We start from the raw sequence: 18,318 nt of genomic DNA, 5'->3' as shown, positions 1-18,318 counted from the left end.
ATTGGAAGATTACAAGCAAGAGCTCCAAACAGACCATCTCTGCTTTATGGGCACGGTACAACACCACTCAAAGTGTTAATGACAAGCGAAGGTCCCAAAGTAACCACCGCCGCTCAAGATCAATACATCCGGGTGTGTCATCTTCGAAATCGAACCACAACAACAACAACCAGACCGACACATATCCCTGGACAACGCAGAATTTCTGACCAGACAGTTCATAATCGGCTGAGAGAGGCAGGAATGTTCCCTAGAAGACCAGTGCGACGTAACGTTTTGACCCCACGTCACTTAGCGGAGCGTCGGCAGTGGTGCCATCAGGAGGTGAGATGGACACGTACCAGGTGGAGGACTGTTTTGTTCATTCCAAACATGAACATCAACGGTGGAATGTTTCAGTATGACAATGCCAGGCCACATGTTGCGCGTGTTAGTCAGGAGTTTCTGCAGTGCCACAACGTCCAGACATTACCGTGGCTTGCCCGTTCGCCGGATTTAAACCCAATAGAACTTCTATAGGATGCACTGGATCAGCGTATGAGCCGGAGGAATTCACCACCCCAGACACTTCTGCAACTTCTTACGGCACTGCAGCATGAGTGGCAGAACATTCCACAACGAGTGGTGCAACGTATGATTGCTTACATGCGTCGCCGTTGTCAAGTTGTCATCAGGGCTCGTGGTGGTCATAACCGATACTGACAATTTGCCCACCCCTATGCCACACATATGCCAGTGTATATGTTTCAGGTGGATTCCCAGAGATAGTGTTTCGGACATGTACAGAGTAAACCCCTTCCCACGGCATCTTGATCTTTGGATCCTTGTTATCATGTCTACCAGGGTTGTTTTTTTATTTTTATTTATTATTATTTATATTTTTTTTTATTAAACTTTGAAAATCAATGTCAAGTTTTTTTTTTTGAAGAGTATACATACATACATACATAAATACAATACACACACACACACACACACACACACACACACACACACACACACACATATATATATATATATATACCTGTATATATGTATCTGTGATGACATGCACCCATGCATCACTGTTACAATTTAATTAACACGGAAAATTTATATAAACAGCTTTATCATTTGCTTAACACAAAAATCTCTTAATTGTTATAAGCGACTGATATTTACTACGTATGTAGAAATTGGCCATTTATCTGGCATTAGAGCAATCTAAACCATGATAATAGTTCAGATCACACACGTTACCGATGCCCCAGCAATAATGACTTCTCGTGTTCTTTGTGGTGGCTTTGTTATATTATTTATGGTACAATTTGTTCAGAGACGCATTCGACATGTAAGTTGTCATATATTATATTAAAACTCTGACATAAAATTAACAAGTAATCTGACCCCCCCCCCCCCCCCCCCCCCCCCCCCCCGCGGTAATATATAGCTGCTGTACAAAATTATATTCCAGCCAGTTTTGGTGTGATAATCGATTCGGGTACTGGTATATAAATCATCGGTTATTGGATGTCAAACATATGGTCATTCTGACACAGTCTTAGAGAGGAGACGTGCTACATTTTCGAATCAGTAGCAAGGTATCTTTTATGTGCACTATCCCACACTCAGGACAGCACATACCACGACCAAGTGTAGTGTCCTTTAGTCCTACCCTGTTTATATGAGAGGACAGGGTTAGACTAGGGCGTAGTTCCGCCAAACATCTCATATCAAACCAAACCAAAACAAATTAACAAAAACCCCAGCAAAAGAAAGAAAGAAACAAACAGAAACACCCCCCCCCCTAGAAAAAGCCAACAATAACAACATAAACACACCCCCCCCCAAAAAAAAAAAAGAAGAAGAAGAAGAAGAAGACAAAAAGACGAATTAAAAGGTGCATTATAACGAATGCTTTACTGCTATTTTATTTACAACTACGTATAAGTATAATGACCTTTAAATACCGATATAGTGTTACATTTCAGTGCGAATGACGGTACCTTTAAATACCGATATAGTGTTACATTTCAGTGCGAATGACGGTACCTTTAAAGGCGCAGACCCTAGTTTCAATCTGTAAAAATGGATACTAAGTTTAGTTAATCTATAATCCTATAACACATTTGGATAAAGATACAATAGAGTGATTCAAGAGCTGTGGCGTTGAAACGGTGATATACCTTTAAAAATAGACAAAAACTCGACTCCATAACTGTTAAGGAGTGGGACGTAGCTCGATGCGCGATCGGTGTGGGATCGATCCCCGTCGGTGGGCCCATTAGGTTATTTCTCGTTCCAACCAGTGCACCACGACTGGTAAATCAAAGGCCGTAGTGTGTACTACCCTGTCTATGGGACGATACATATAAAAGACCCCTTGCTGCTAATCGAAAAGAGTAGCCCATGAAATGATAACAGCGGGTTTCCTCTCTCAATATCTGTGTGGTCCTTAACCATATGTCTGACGCCATATAACCGTAAATAAAATGTGTTGAGTGCGTCGTCAAATAAAAAACTTCTTTCGATCCATAGCTGTTATTTCTCAGACGCACGTGCGTTTTTGAAATATGAAAAGGCATTCTGTGATATTAAAAAACACCAGGATCACCAGAGACATTTCGGTTGTATGGCAATGGATAATCTAAATAATAAAATCTAAGTAAAGAATGGTTTCAGTTATAAAAAAACGGCTCCAACAGTGAAAAATATGCCTTAGTGTTTAAAAAGTCGAAGTAAAGTAATCGAAGACATTTTAAATTCCCTTGACGTCTCAAAATCAAATAGCCCTGATCTTATTAGTAACAAACTGCTTAAGACATTGTCTAAAGAACTTTGCCGGCCCTTTTTTCTTCTTTTCAATTTATCATTATCAACTTCGTACTTCCCAAACCTTTGGAAAAAAGCTAGTGTTACACCAATCCATAAAAAGGGCAGTATTCATGATATAACCAATTATAGACCGATATCTCTGTTAAGTAACATATCGAAGGTATTTGAAAAATGTGTCTTTAAACACGTGTTCATTTCTGTTTACTGCTAATAATGTAATCACTCGCTTTCAGTCCGGTTTTATCCCTGGTGATTCTACAGTAAACCAATTACATGTAATTGATTTTTCAACTTTATATGTCAAGCTATAGATCAAGGTAAAGAAGTAAGATCAGACAGATATCCCTTGCGGAATACCGACCACTTTCAATCATATCGATATCGTTCACAATTACATTCTGAATCTTTCTTCCCATCTAGCATTAATTTATGGAACAATTTATCAATGATTATTTAATGATTTAATGATTATCTATCAGTTCTTTCAAGAAAAAGTTAAAAACAAAAGATTTGGCAGTCCCTGCACATTTTTAAGAGGGCGAAAGAAAACTACAAATACTGCACTGTAGACTTCGATTAGGAATAAGTGATCTAAAGGTAGTACTAAACCAAATAACTTCTGGCTGGGTCAAAGTTCGAGGTGTACCCTTTTGATAGAGAAGTTAACGCCACCAGTCCTGTGATTAGTGATAAATGTGAGTGTGTTGGTTGTAAAAAAAATAATAGTTTCATCTGGGCAAAAAATGCATGCAATTTTATTTCATCTAGTACCACTGTAGCCTTGTGCTTGAAACATGTATGGGGTACCTGTAAAAAAGTACTCAAAATTTGTGCAGAACTAGGGTACCCGTTATCTCAGAAATGAGCAGCTTCACCCCCAATTTTCTCTGATTCACTTTAAGGGTGAGGGGTGGTAGCATTTATATCCGTGGCATTTATGTCGATTGATACGCTGCAGGTAGGTGTTTTAGCCACATATGTTACTATTGTCGTCTATGGGAATTGATTTGGTAGTATATAACCTAAACGACCACAAATTTGCACGCTTCGTTGGAGAAAATCCACATTGTACCTGTGGTCATCACGTTGAAGACTCGGAACATTTCCTGTTATTCTGCCCTCTATATAATAGAGAGCGCCAGTCCTACTTATCCATGTTAAATCATTTAAATTTAAATATCAACACTTTAATATATGGCGATCCCAACTTAACACTAAGCTACAAGCAATTCATAATTTCATTGCTGAAAGCAAATGTTTTGAATGATAAAACCGTTCACCTTCTCCTTTATTCTTCTTGTATCTCAGACCGGCCTCGGTGGCGTCATGGTGAGGCCATCGGTCTACAGGCTGGTAGGTACTGGGTTCGGATCACAGTCGAGGCATGGGATTTTTAATCCAGATACTGACTCCAAACCCTGAGTGAGTGCTCCGCAAGGCTCAATGGGTAGGTGTAAACCACTTGCACCGACCAGTGATCCATAACCGGTTCAACAAAGGCCGTAGTTTGTGCTATCCTGCCTGTGGGAAGCGCAAATAAAAGATCCCTTGCTGCTAATCGGAAAGAGTAGCCCATGTAGTGGCGACAGCGGGTTTCCTCTCAAAATCTGTGTGGTCCTTAACTATATGTCTGACGCCATATAACCACAAATAAAATGTGTTGAGTGCGTCGTTAAATAAAACATTATTATTTTCTTTTTTTGTATCTCTGTTCTAATCTATATACAAATATTTATATTTTAACAGGTTAAATATACAATAGTTTTACTTTTTTCAACACTAAATGCACATCTTGTACTTTCGAAAATGTCCATGTTGACCAGCTAATATTTCAATTGTATAATGTAGGGAAATGTCTTTATATAGGCTATGCCTGTTTATCAGTCCAATCTGTTAATATAAACAGAATGAATGAATGAATGAATGTATGTATGTTTAACGACACCCCAGCACAAAAAATACATCGGCTATTGGGTGTCAAACTATGGTAATGCAAACAAATAAAGTGATGATCAACATCAATATAAAAATTCAAGATTTAAATAAAAACAGTGTAAAGAACTGTGCAAAAATACAAATATCACAGATAGATACTGACTTTTACTCAAAATTTCAATTGTATCTCGAAGAAAGCAAGGGGATTTGTGCTGTATTGGCCATTATCAAAGAGAATGTTACCCCCCCCCCCCCCCCCCCTGCACCACGGTGAGGTCAGAAGGAAGGAAATGTTTTATTTAACGACGCACTCAGCACATTTTTTTTACGGTTATATGGCGTCAGACATATGGTTAAGGACCACACAAATATTGAGTCAGAGGAAACCCGCTATCGCCACTTCATGCACTACTCTTTTCAAAGGGATCTTTTATATGCACTATCCCACAGACAGGATAGTACCACGGCCTTTGTTACACCAGTTGTAGAGCACTGGTTGAAACGAGAAATAGATATAAACAGACACAGACACCTCAAGACACTCCTACGGTATAGGCCTACGATTTCACCAACTGACGTGATCCGTCAAGGCAAACGTCATTTGCAAAAAAACAAAACAAAACAAAAAAAACAAAACAAAACAAAAAACAAAACAAACCAAAACAAACCCAAACCCACAACTTTTACTACAAAATGTCATTCACCGATTCAGCAATGTCATTAATTAAAAGTTGATGTAAACTGGACCGCGCGAGAAATATTTTAAAATAAAAAATAAAAATAAAATAATGAACAGAACAATAATTAAACATATTTATTTTATTTGTTATGTGGATTTTTAATCAATAAATTGTTATTGTTATTGCCAGTTGTGATTTGTGAATTCATCATTATTACTTAAAGTTATAACTTTAGTTTTCCCGTGAACTCAGCTGCTTTTGCAAGCTACACGTTTTTAACTGCAAAAACACTTGTTATTCTCTTATTGATTGGATTTTTGGTCAACAAATTATTATTGTCAGTTTTGATTTGTGAATTCATCATTATTAGCATAACCAGTGTCGTAACGGGAACATTTGTTTCTTGCGGGCGTTTTGTTAAAATATGGAATTAGGCATTAGTTTTACCCATTTTTCACCCAATATAAAAATAAACATATATTTATGCATGTACTTTACAGCTTTCTTTAAATTAAAACTAAAAACCCGATGGAAATTTAAGGGGAAGTACGTCAACACCACTTCCCTGAAAACGTCACTGAGAAGTAGCGGAAATACAACGAACTATTTCTCAATGCGGCGGCACGTAGTCACGCACTGGCTAGTTATGCAAATCGACATCCGGTCTTGAAATGCAAAATTGATTGATTGATTGATTGATTTTTCATAATTTGCGTGATTTAAAGGAGGGTAATAAATAAAATACCACGGAGGTGTGTGAGACGTATGCCTAGGAGCGTTCTTATTATGCGATTAACGGGCGTTCTCATGATGCGATTAGTCGTACCGATTTATCGCATGCAGTGGAATCGTACAGTGAGAACACCTAAATCGGAACGACTTTAGTCTTATACGACAAGTCGTGTCGGAATCGTACCGATTAGAACATGTTCTATTTCTCACAACAAATCACATAAAAGCCAATCAAATCACATAAAAGCCAATCAAATCACATAAAAGCCAATCAAATCACATTGAAGTACAACAGTTTAATTATTTTTACTTCCGTATTTTTTCAAAATGTCCGGATTTCTTGGGTTAATAATTGTTTTGTTACATAATGCCATCAGTACATTATCTACATTCATGTTTTCTTTATTTCAGTGGAAATTTGTAGGCACTTACATTTCCCGCAAAATATTTTTAAACTGACGAGCTTTGTTTGACGTCAACAAATCTTATGATGTAAAGTCTTCCCCACACACGATTCGAGTCGCTACGACAAATCGCATGCGACAAGTCGACGCGACTAATCGCATCATGAGAACGCCGTTTAAATAGTTGTACCGACTTATTACATGCGACGGAATCCCAAGACGCTATTATATAACCGTAAAAAAAATGTGTTGAGTGCGTCATTAAATAAAACATTTCCTTCCTTTCTTTGCGACAGAATCGCACTGTGAGAACACCCAAATCGGAACGATTTTAGTCTTATACGACAAGACGTGTCGAAATCGTACCGATTAGAACATGTCCTAAAATTTCCGGATTCCATGGGTCCATAAAACATATTATTGTTCAGATGTGGTCAATAATTCTTTTGTTACATAATACCATCAGTAAATTGTCTACATTCATGTTTTCTTTATTTCAGAGAAAATATTTATGCACTTACATTTCCCGTAAAATATGTTTAAACTGATGAGATTTGTTTGACGTCATGGAATCTTATGACGTAACGTCTTCCCACACACATGATTCGAGTCGCTACGACAAATCGCATGCGACAAGTCGGTGAGACAAATCGCATATATAATGAGAACGCCGCTTATCTTGACGTGGCAACGTAACGTGCGGACGTACGCTCCTGTGACGGTCTGAGACGGCCAACTAAAGCTGGCCGCACACTGCCCTTGCGGGATACGGTTTTTGATCGGCGCCACGAATCGCAGAGCCGGAAGCCTTGGCGCAGCAATGACCACAAAAATAAAAATAATTTGATATTTACGGTTATATGGCGTCGGACATAATATGGTTAATGACCACACAGATATCGAGGGAGGAAACCCGCTGTTGCCACTTCATGGGCTACTCTTTTCGATTAGCAGCAAGGGATCTTTTATATGCACCATCCCAGACAGGATAGCACATACCACGGCCTTTGATGTACCAGTCATGGTGCACTGGCTGGAGCGAGAAATTGTCTAGCATTTAGAGATGCACGATAAATAATTAAAGGGTGACTAAATAAAATATTTCAGGTGCGTGCACATTTGGAGAACGTCGATGACAGATAATTTAGGGGTCGTGTCAATGGACACATTCGTATGTTGACCTATTTTTGTTATAGGTTTAATGGGCTCAAGAATGATGTCTTTGGTGTCTTGAGTTGACAGTTCAAAGGTGCAAATGATGTCACAGCCTTGAGATGGGATTTTGAGTTCGGGATGAACTCAAGTTATTTGGTGGAATAGTGAAACGGATCAGTGACTTTGCAGTCATCAAGCCGTTGGATGATTAGTTTGGATTCAGAGTGAAATTGTGACAGCTATAAAGCTTAAAACATTCAAATTTAAAATACACCGTGAATGTCGTGAACATTTTATATATATATTTAAAAAAATAATCAACTGTTGATTTTGAAAGACTGAATTTAATGATGTGCTGTAGCATACATATATATTTATATTTGCAAATATAATTAAGTGACAATAAGTGTTAATTACTTTTAAGCAATCCGGCAAAATTATCAGTGAACTGCTGCAAGCTGCTAGTGTCTCCAAGAAGACTTCGCATCAATACTACCTTCTTAAGAAGTATGAAGTTCTTCAGTGTGGTGACAGTGAAAGGCTGATAAGACGACGTGAGCACGCAGATGAAGCTCCTCTGTACTTTGTGTCAATTGAAGAGACGTTTGATGTGGTTAAACGTGCCCACATTGCAACTGGTCATGGTGGTCGAGACAAGATGGTGTACGAGTTGACCAAGAAATACGCTAACATCACAATAGAAGCACTGAACCTCTTCAAGTCCCTGTGTCTGGAGTACCAGAGAAAGAGAAAGAGACCGACTACAAAAGGAATAGTCGTCAAGCCGATAATCTCCAAAGACTTCAACTCCAGAGCCCAGGTCAATCTAATCGACATGCAGTCAATGAGCCAAGGACAGTTTAAATGGATCATGGTCTATCAAGATCACCTCACGAAGTTCTGTGTTTTGCGCCCCTTGACATCGAAACGTGCCGCTGAGGTTGCATTTCAACTGCTAGACATATTTCTCCTACTTGGTGCTCCTTGCGTGCTGCAAAGTGACAATGGTTCATCATCTAACCTCCCTCCTGAAATTCTCCATCGATTGCAGTCAGAAGATGATCTACTTGCAGCCATTGCAATGCCAGTTCCTGGTGAAGATGTTGATCACGTGACCACTGCAACTGACTCCTCTGTATCTGACCCATCAACTCTTCCCAACGCTCCAACTACATCCGATGAAGTTACTGTGAATGCTCAAGTAGAACTTGTTTCCTCTCGCCAAGAAGCAATTCAGATACAGCGAAAGAGAGCTAATGAAGCCCAAACTATGCAAGCTGAACGCATGGTGAAAAAAAGTAAGCGTATCTTTGCACCCGTACAAGTCGGCGACAATGTGACTATATCTATCCCCCATGTTGACAGAGGTAGCACTGATCCACGGAATATCATTGGTGTTGTAACTGAATGCAGTGACAATGACATGTACAGTATTGCTGTGAAAGGTGGCACTCTCAGTGGTAAATATTCACGCAACCAAATTGATGTGTGTGCTACTAAGTTGTATTCTGCAGATGATTTCAACACAGAGAATACCGTTTCTCTCCGCCAAGCTGTTCAACTTGAATCTAACTGTGGTGGGCAGGGTTTTACCAAGTGCAACTGTGCTGGTTCCAAGCGTTGTCAAACTAATCGTTGCCGGTATTTCAATGCCAAGATGCAGTGCAACTCTAGGTGTCACTTAACACTGCCGTGTACAAATAAACTCTCCCAAGTGCAATTCACTCCTACCTTAATGTGAACACTAAAAAAGACTCTAGACATTCCGATATGTATTATGTTGAAATAATGTGCTATGTTTCCGTTTTAAAATGATGTTTCAATAAAAATGTATTTCAATTTAGAAACATATTGCTGTTGTTATTTCATGCCAAACATGATACAAACTATTCTTTAAATACTATTGGTTTTCTCATCAGAACGATTTCAGGAAATATGTATAATTTTCACCATCAGATTTCAGGAAATATGTATAATTACTGGAAATTTCAGGAATTACACATATTTCCTTAGTGAATCAGACATTACACATATTTCCTGAAATTTTCAGGAATTATACATATTTCCTGATAATACATATTTCCTGTAACATATATACATACTATGATATATAGTAAGACAAAGTAAATATGATGGGTACTGACCCCCCCCCCCCCCCCCCACACACACACACATCATCCCCCGGTTCGTAGGACACTGGCACCGATTGTGGAGCACCCGTTCATTCGAACAGGCCTCGGTGGTGTCGTGGTTAAGCCATCGGACATGAGGCTGGTAGGTACAGGGTTCTAAGCCCGGTACTGGCTCTCACTCATAACAAGTTTTAACGACTCAATTGGTAGGTGTAAGACCACTACATCCTGTTCCCTCTCACTAACCACTAACAATTAACCACTAACTCACTGACATGGACAAATAGCCCATATACCCGTAATGTGTGCCCAGGACAGCGTGCTTGAACCTCAATTGGATATAAGCACGAAAATAAGTTAAAAGGAAAGGTTCAGTCGACGGGTCGTGCGTGTGTGCGAGTGCGTGTGCGCGCGTGTGTGTGTGTGTGTGTGTGTGTGTGTGTGAATTTGAATGGATCACGTGATTACATGAGCGCTGGATGTATGATCAATTCTGGAACTGTGGCTTTTGTTTCCAGTCGGACAGTGATTCTAAACGTGTCCGTATGCATTTGGGATTGTTCGTGTGCGCCTGCCTTAACACATTAACATACATAGCCATTCCCACAGGCAACAAATTAAATATGGTGTGCCTTGAGCATACGATATTCAATAGAACATTATAGATATATTTTAATGATTTTTGTGTTACTAACATATCACGACAAATGACACTTAAGGGATTAACGTTTTCAAAAAACAACAAACAAAACAACAACAAACAAATATATATATATATATATATATATATATATATATATATATATATATATATATATATATATATATATATATACATATACACAGGCTCGAACTTAACGGCGGCACCGACGGCAATTGCCGTCATTGACATATAAATTGCCGTAGGTAGAGAGCATCACCGATGGCACTTTTGTGCCGTCGGTACAGCTCCTCAACAATGGCGAAATGTATACACCTGGTGTACATTATCTGCCAATATTTAACATTTGCACATTTAAAAGAGGTCTACATATAAGAAGATAGCCTTTCAGTTAGTTTATTTGCTGCAAATGTCATTTTAAAAACAATTGCCATAGGTAGGCTCAAAATTGCCGTCGGTGGACTGTTTCACCCATTGCAATTCTTTTGAAAATTGCCGTGAGAGATAAATTCTTACGTTCGAGCCCTGTATATATATATATATATATATATATATATATATATATATATATATATATATATATATATATATATATATATATATATATATATTGCCATTTAATTGTCTTGGGGTTGGTTTTACGTTTTCAGTGTAGATATTATAGATCAATCGTGACTCCCAGGAAACATCTTTCTAAATATTTATCAAATGTCCCATGTGTACATTTAACTGAAATACTTGACCTCATGAATGTATGAGGTAGATCGCTCTTCTGGGATGCAATGGATGAAGAATGAATGAACGAATAATCGAATGAATAAATTAATAAATGGACAGACGGACCGAGACTCGCACGCATGCACGAACACACGTTCGAATGAAAAGTTAAAGTTTGTTAGTTTTGTTTAACGACACTACTAGAGCATATTAATTTTATGAATAATTTGTTATTGGATATCAAACATTTGGTAATTTTGATATATAGTCTTAAGAGAGGAAACCTGCTACATTTTTTCCTTTCGTTCCAAGGGATTTTTTTATATGCACCGTCCCAGACAGGATTGCACATATCACGACCTTTGATATACCAGTCGTGGTGCATTGGCTGGGACGAGAAAGAGAACGAATGAACGAATGAATGAGTGAGTGAATGAACGAATGAATCAGTAAGTGAATGAATAGTTAACTGTCTCCCTAAATGGACACACTGACGTCTTCTGTTTGGCTACAGATATACTATATTACTTTGCCTGGACTGTTCCACGCCATTTAACCGTAAATAAATGTACTGAGTGCGTCGCTAAAGTAAAACATTCTTTGTTTCTTTAATTTTGCCACCTATACTATGCCCTAGCCCTAACTCTAACCCATACCCTATACCCCTATACCCATAACGCATAACCCCATACCTCTATACCCCTAACTCCTAGCCCTAACCCCTAATCCCTATACCCTAACCCCTATACTCCTAACCCGTAACCCCTATACCCTAACCCCTATATTCCTAACCCGTAACCCTATACCGTAACCCCTATACCCCTAACCCTATATCCCTAACCCTATACCCCTAACCCCATACCCCTAACCCTATATCCCTAACCCTATACCCCTAACCCTATACCCCTAACCATAACCCCTATATCCCTAACCCCATATCCCTAACCCTATACCCCTAACCATAACCCCTATATCCCTAACCCTATACCCCTAACCCTATACCCCTAACCATAACCCCTATATCCCTAACCCCATATCCCTAACCCTATATCCCTAACCCTATACCCCTAACCCTATACCCCTAACCATAACCCCTATATCCCTAACCCTATACCCCTAACCCTATACCCCTAACCCCTATACCCCTAACCCCTATATCCCTAACCCCATATCCCTAACCCCATATCCCTAACCCCATATCCCTAACCCCATATCCCTAACCCCATATACCCCTAACCCTATATCCCTAACCCCATATCCCTAACCCTATATCCCTAACCCTATACCCCTAACCCCATATCCCTAACCATAACCCATATGGAATTTAATAATCATTTTAGTCCTGTTACGGATTAGTTTTGTTTAGTTCCATTTATGATGAAAACAATTTGAAATTTACACCTTCAAACTATTTTATCCTCATCAACTTCATGTTTTTAAAAATGATTATGCAAGTGATTTATAAGAATATTCTGTACACAAATGTTCAATGATTTTACTGAATTTGTCTGTTAGACATTCAAAACGGTAGACAACAAGGTTGACATATGATATGTGGTTATAGGTGCTAACGCCAACCTTTTAATAAACAAAATTTAATATATAAATATATAATTCAAATTAAAGTTTGTTTTGTTTAACAACACAACTAGAGCACATTGATTTATTAATCGTCGGCTATTGCATGTCAAACATTTGGTAATTCTGACATAGTCTTAGAGAGGAAACACGCTACATTTTTCCATTAGTAGCAAGCGATCTTTTATATGCACCATTCCAGTCAGGATAGCACATACCACGTCCTGTACTATACCAATCATGATGCACTGGCTGGAACGAGAAATAGCCTAATGGAAGAACCAGCGAGTATCGATCCCAGACCGACCGCGCACCAGGCGAGCACTGTACCACTGGACTACGTCCCGTCCCCAATATATAATAATTGTAAATATATAATCAGTTTGCGCTTAATGAATGGAAGAAAACGGAGTTTAATTAAGTTGCTCGGTGAGGCCGGATGTCTGTGCAAAGAGTCTCTAAAGAACACTCGTAGTCAGTACACTCAACATAAACAAAACCCCATCATATTTTATTAACATATTATATTATTATTATTACAATGATTTATGATTATAATTATCGACCCTTCAACCCGTGGCACCGTTGAAAAATAGGTTTCTGTATATCACCACTGTAGACAATTGTTTTCAAAGAAAGGTATCCCCCCCCCCCCCCTGGATTAAAAAGAGCAATACATCATTAATACGTTTTAACCCTGGGAGTTATAATAAAGACAGAAAGTAACATTAACATCTACTTGTATTATGGTCTGGTTAATTGCCTTTGAGTAACGACACCCGGAGGAATGGTGTTTAACGTGTGCAGACGTTGATTTTACAGAAATATGGTGATTAACTTAAAACTTTAGCAAACACCATTAATCATAATTTTCTGTCATCTGTAGCACAGATATATTTATTTCAATTACTGTATTAGACTATATTTAGGGATATTACAATGGGGAAGAAAAAAACTAACAAAAAAACCCCAACAAAACAAAATAAGAAACAAACAAACAACAAAACCCCACCACACCACCACCAACACCCAACCCAACAACAACAAAACCACCAACAAAAATAACAACAAACAACAACCCACAACCCCCCCCCCCCCCCAAAAAAAAAAAAATTAAAAAAAATTAACCAAATATAAAAAAATAAAAAAACGAAAACAAAGAAAACCCAAACATGAAGATGATGACCTTCACGCACGGATGCATGCCTTCGATTGCAGTGATTTACTTTGTTCACATTATAGCGACATACATTATTATCTTAATTACATAATTTGTATATACAATATACCGTCGAATACGGTATAATCAGTAGCGTATCTACGTAAAATAGCGCCAATGGCAAGCACTGAAATTGCGTCCCTGTCCAAACAGCTGACACCCATCGTTTAGGGTGTATACTACCAAATCAAATCCCATAGACGACAATAATAACATATGTGGCTAAAACTCCTACCTGCAGCGTATCAATCGATATAAACACCACGAATATAAATACTACCACCCCTCACCCTTAAAGTGCATCAGAAGAAATTGGGAGTGAAGCTGCTCATTTCATAAATAACGGGTAACGTCTAGGACTACCCTAGTTCCGCACAAATGTTGTTTTTTTTTGATGTTTTTTTACATGTTTCAAGCACAAGGGTACTTGACACAGTGGTACTAGTTGAAATAAAATTGTACACATTTTTTGCCCAGATGAAACTATTTCATTTTACAACCAACACACTCACATTTATCACCAATCACAGGCCTTGTGGCGTTAACTTCTCTATCAAAAGGGTGCACCTCGAACTTTGACCCAGCCGGGAGTTATTTGGTTTAGTACTACCTATAGATAACTTTACTACCCGTGGATGGCTTGTCTGACTTTAATAGAAAGTGCTCAGTGGCACCTCTTTCAAGTGGCGCCCAGGGCCCCGTTCCACGAAAGAATTGTAGCTAAGGTTAATTGTAGTGACTTAAGGTACGTTTTACAGCTGGCACCGTAAACTTTACAGCCGCTCCACACAGCAACCTTACGATAGTCGTAAGTGCCCCTTTAATGATTAATATATTCTTTGCAAAGAAGTGCGAATTAGTCAAATAATAAATTGGTTACCGACTTTTCGGAACATCTTCGATGTATTCATTGGTATCGGACATCTATGAAATACCTTTGTCAGGTTATGTACTAAGCGAAAATTGCCAAATGCATAAGACATGAGAGTTATTTCCCGTATTTTCGTGTGACGGTCGTATAGCCTATAATGTTTTTCATGGAACGCCGAGTTTCATAAAAAGTATTTGATATAAAATCATAATTACGCCAGTGCCAACAGGATATTGCATTTAGCTCTTTGGAGAAATGAGCTGCTTCTATATGTGATATTAGTTAATAATATTTTCCATTACATATGACACAAAATTTCGTAACACAATATTTCATTATTACAAAGATTTATGGCAATGACTGACTACAGTACAACAGTCTACGACACGTATCTAACGTATATGCAGTATGTCTACAAATAATTACTTTGAATGACAAATCGATACGGCACCTGGATTTGAAACGTCGGTATGTTACACAACTAATACATTCTACACGCTGCACACCTGTGGTTAATAATTAAATGGACTATTCTGAGGTTTTGTAGCCATTTCAGAAGGTTTTCGGCAAATATAAAATATTTTTATATTATTAAATTTACAATTTACTTACATTTACAAGCTGAGAATATGAATATCTCTATAACCAAAGCACTTCTGGACAACGTAATGTTTGTTTTCTTACACACCCGTTAGTGAGAACATCATGCATTATTTTTGATAACACATAGGTGTTTACACATGTACGTGTGTTAACAATTTCAAGACATACGACTGACTGCTCCTAGCTGATGACCAGGTCACAAATGCCATACGTTCAATAAACAATAGCGCGATGGAAATCGATTACACTGTGACGTATAGTTAACCTGACAATCATGTGTCTGTGACGCGTAAGTCAGCTACAAGTGCAACGGCTGTAAATAACGTTTAGTCGAAAACGATGGTAAAGTTTGCTTAAAGCCTGGTTTTTGAGGATATGTAAGAAATAGAATAATACATTCGTGTCCGTTAAATACAATTTATCGTACAACTCATTGTTTAAAAACGTATCAAACTCGCTTTCGCTCGTTAGATACATTTTAAAACAACTCGTTGTGAGATAAATGGTATATAACGGCCACTCATGTATTATTTTCTATGTAGCATATCAATATCAATTTTAAATGTCTATTTCAATCTCTATATATAATGTCATACGTAGGCCTACGAATGTATTATTTCTTCCAATGGCCAAACGAACTTTGAAGTATTTCAAAACTTTATTATTCGAAGGACATTCCAATATATATATATATATATATATATATATATATATATATATATATATATATATATATATATATATATATATATATATAGATATATATACATAAATAGATATAGATATAGATACATACATACATACATACATACATACATACATACATACATACATACATATATATATATATATATATATATATATATATATATATATATATATATATATATATATATATATATGTATAATATTTTAGATTTAAAATATGCTAAGGCAAGATAGTTTTTATAAAAACCCAGGAAAAAGCAGGATGTGTGTTCATTTTTCGGGGGGGGGGGGGGGGCACAAATGTCTTGCTAGGACTGAAAACTTAGGATTGTCCCTTCTATTTAAGTTCAGTTTCCAAAAATAACTATCTAGTAATTAATAGTGTTTCATTTATGAGACTCCCTGGATAGATTTTATACGTGGTGGGAGGGGATGGGGATGGGAGCAGCTAAGGTAACTAAATTAAACCTATAGACAACAAACGCAGTTTCTGTCACCTTTTAATTACGATTTTAGAATGTTTCAGGGTTTGTTTTCTTTTGTTGCTGTTTTTAGTTAAATCGGCATTACATATTCATCAAGAAGTTTAATTTCCCGCACACTTAGTGTATATGTATCATACTATATATCAGTGAGTTTACTCAAACTGCAGACAACCCATGTATACCCATCAACATGGGCTATACTGTAAATCATGAAATTAATGCGAGCAAGTAATTAATGCGAAAAATGCGGCGAAGACATCGACGCAATAATAACTTGACGCATTTTGTTTAGTCTCATTCCCAATACAAAAAATGTGCAGGATTTTACTATAATACTTCTAAATAAATTAAAACTTTTATAATATAAAGATGAAACAAAATACAAAAACAATTTTTGTTAAATGTCGTTTTGTGAATACTTCAAGAATCTTTCTTTCGTTTCGATGTTGCCATTCTATTTTCACTTTCCTGGAATATCATAGCGGTTATATAATACAGTGATGTTCCAAATGTTTTGTTTTTAAAAAGTTCATTTTGCGATGTGAGTATTTTTCAAATTTTCTTACACTTCTGGATTACTGTATACATTTAAACTGTTTTGAACATTTGTAAAATTATCATCAACAAATTTTATTACTAAATATATTCCTTTAAAAATGAAACAGTAGAAAATTATATAACCGCAACCAACAATCCGTGCATATTTCTTCAAACCATTTGGCTCGACTCTATACATGCCATTTTAAGTTAGACTGGTCGTAAGTTGTCACTGTTGCAATATATCGCATTTGTTAACGTCTATTCCTGTGCTGCGCATCAAGTGTATAAAATCAGTCTAAAACATTTGTTAGAATAATACGTCTGCGTTCGCGTGAAATATTGTGCCCTGCAATAGCGACTCGTTTACCTTTTATTCCTACTGGTGGATTAATTAGAAGCAATCACCACACAAAAGTGCGAGGCATACCCTTAACAATAAGGTGTAGTTATACTAATTACACTACTTTAAGTAATTAGGGCTTCCTGGTCGACCTACCATGCGATTAGCTTCAGATTATGTAGCTGTCAAAACAACTACTGACTTCTTTTAACATGAAAGATGAAGCCCAAACAATATAATAAGAACACAACTGGGTTTTTTTTTATGTGATGTGGACTTTTGCCCGACGCATTAATAAAAATACGCATTTTTGTTCACTCATGTACGGACGCAATAATATGACGCATTAATTTCATGATTTACAGTATTTAAAAACAAAACACTGAAACAAATAAAATTATCAATTACAAAAACTCGACGGAAAATGTAAAGTGAAAAAGCCAATGCCAATTGAGCCCCACTGGCATCGTTTAACTGCCTCCATATTGTTTACTGAAACATCCAGTAGTATTTTAATTAAAATATTAAATTGTATAATATGATAATTATTATTATGTTTGTTTTGGATCCGTCACATAATCATAAAGCGAGAAGTTCAAGTAGAACCGAGGACCGTTCTGTTACAACCACGATGCAATTTCAACACGGTGAAAACAAACTTATAATTTATCGTTAATAAAACCACGTGTGCCAATCAGGAAGGAAGGAAGGAAAAACATGTTTTATTTAACGACGCACTCAACA

This window comes from Gigantopelta aegis, chromosome 10, assembly GCF_016097555.1.
Source record: "Gigantopelta aegis isolate Gae_Host chromosome 10, Gae_host_genome, whole genome shotgun sequence".
NCBI classification, from domain to species: Eukaryota; Metazoa; Mollusca; class Gastropoda; order Neomphalida; family Peltospiridae; genus Gigantopelta; species Gigantopelta aegis.
Note: the sequence above shows the minus strand (reverse complement) of the source record.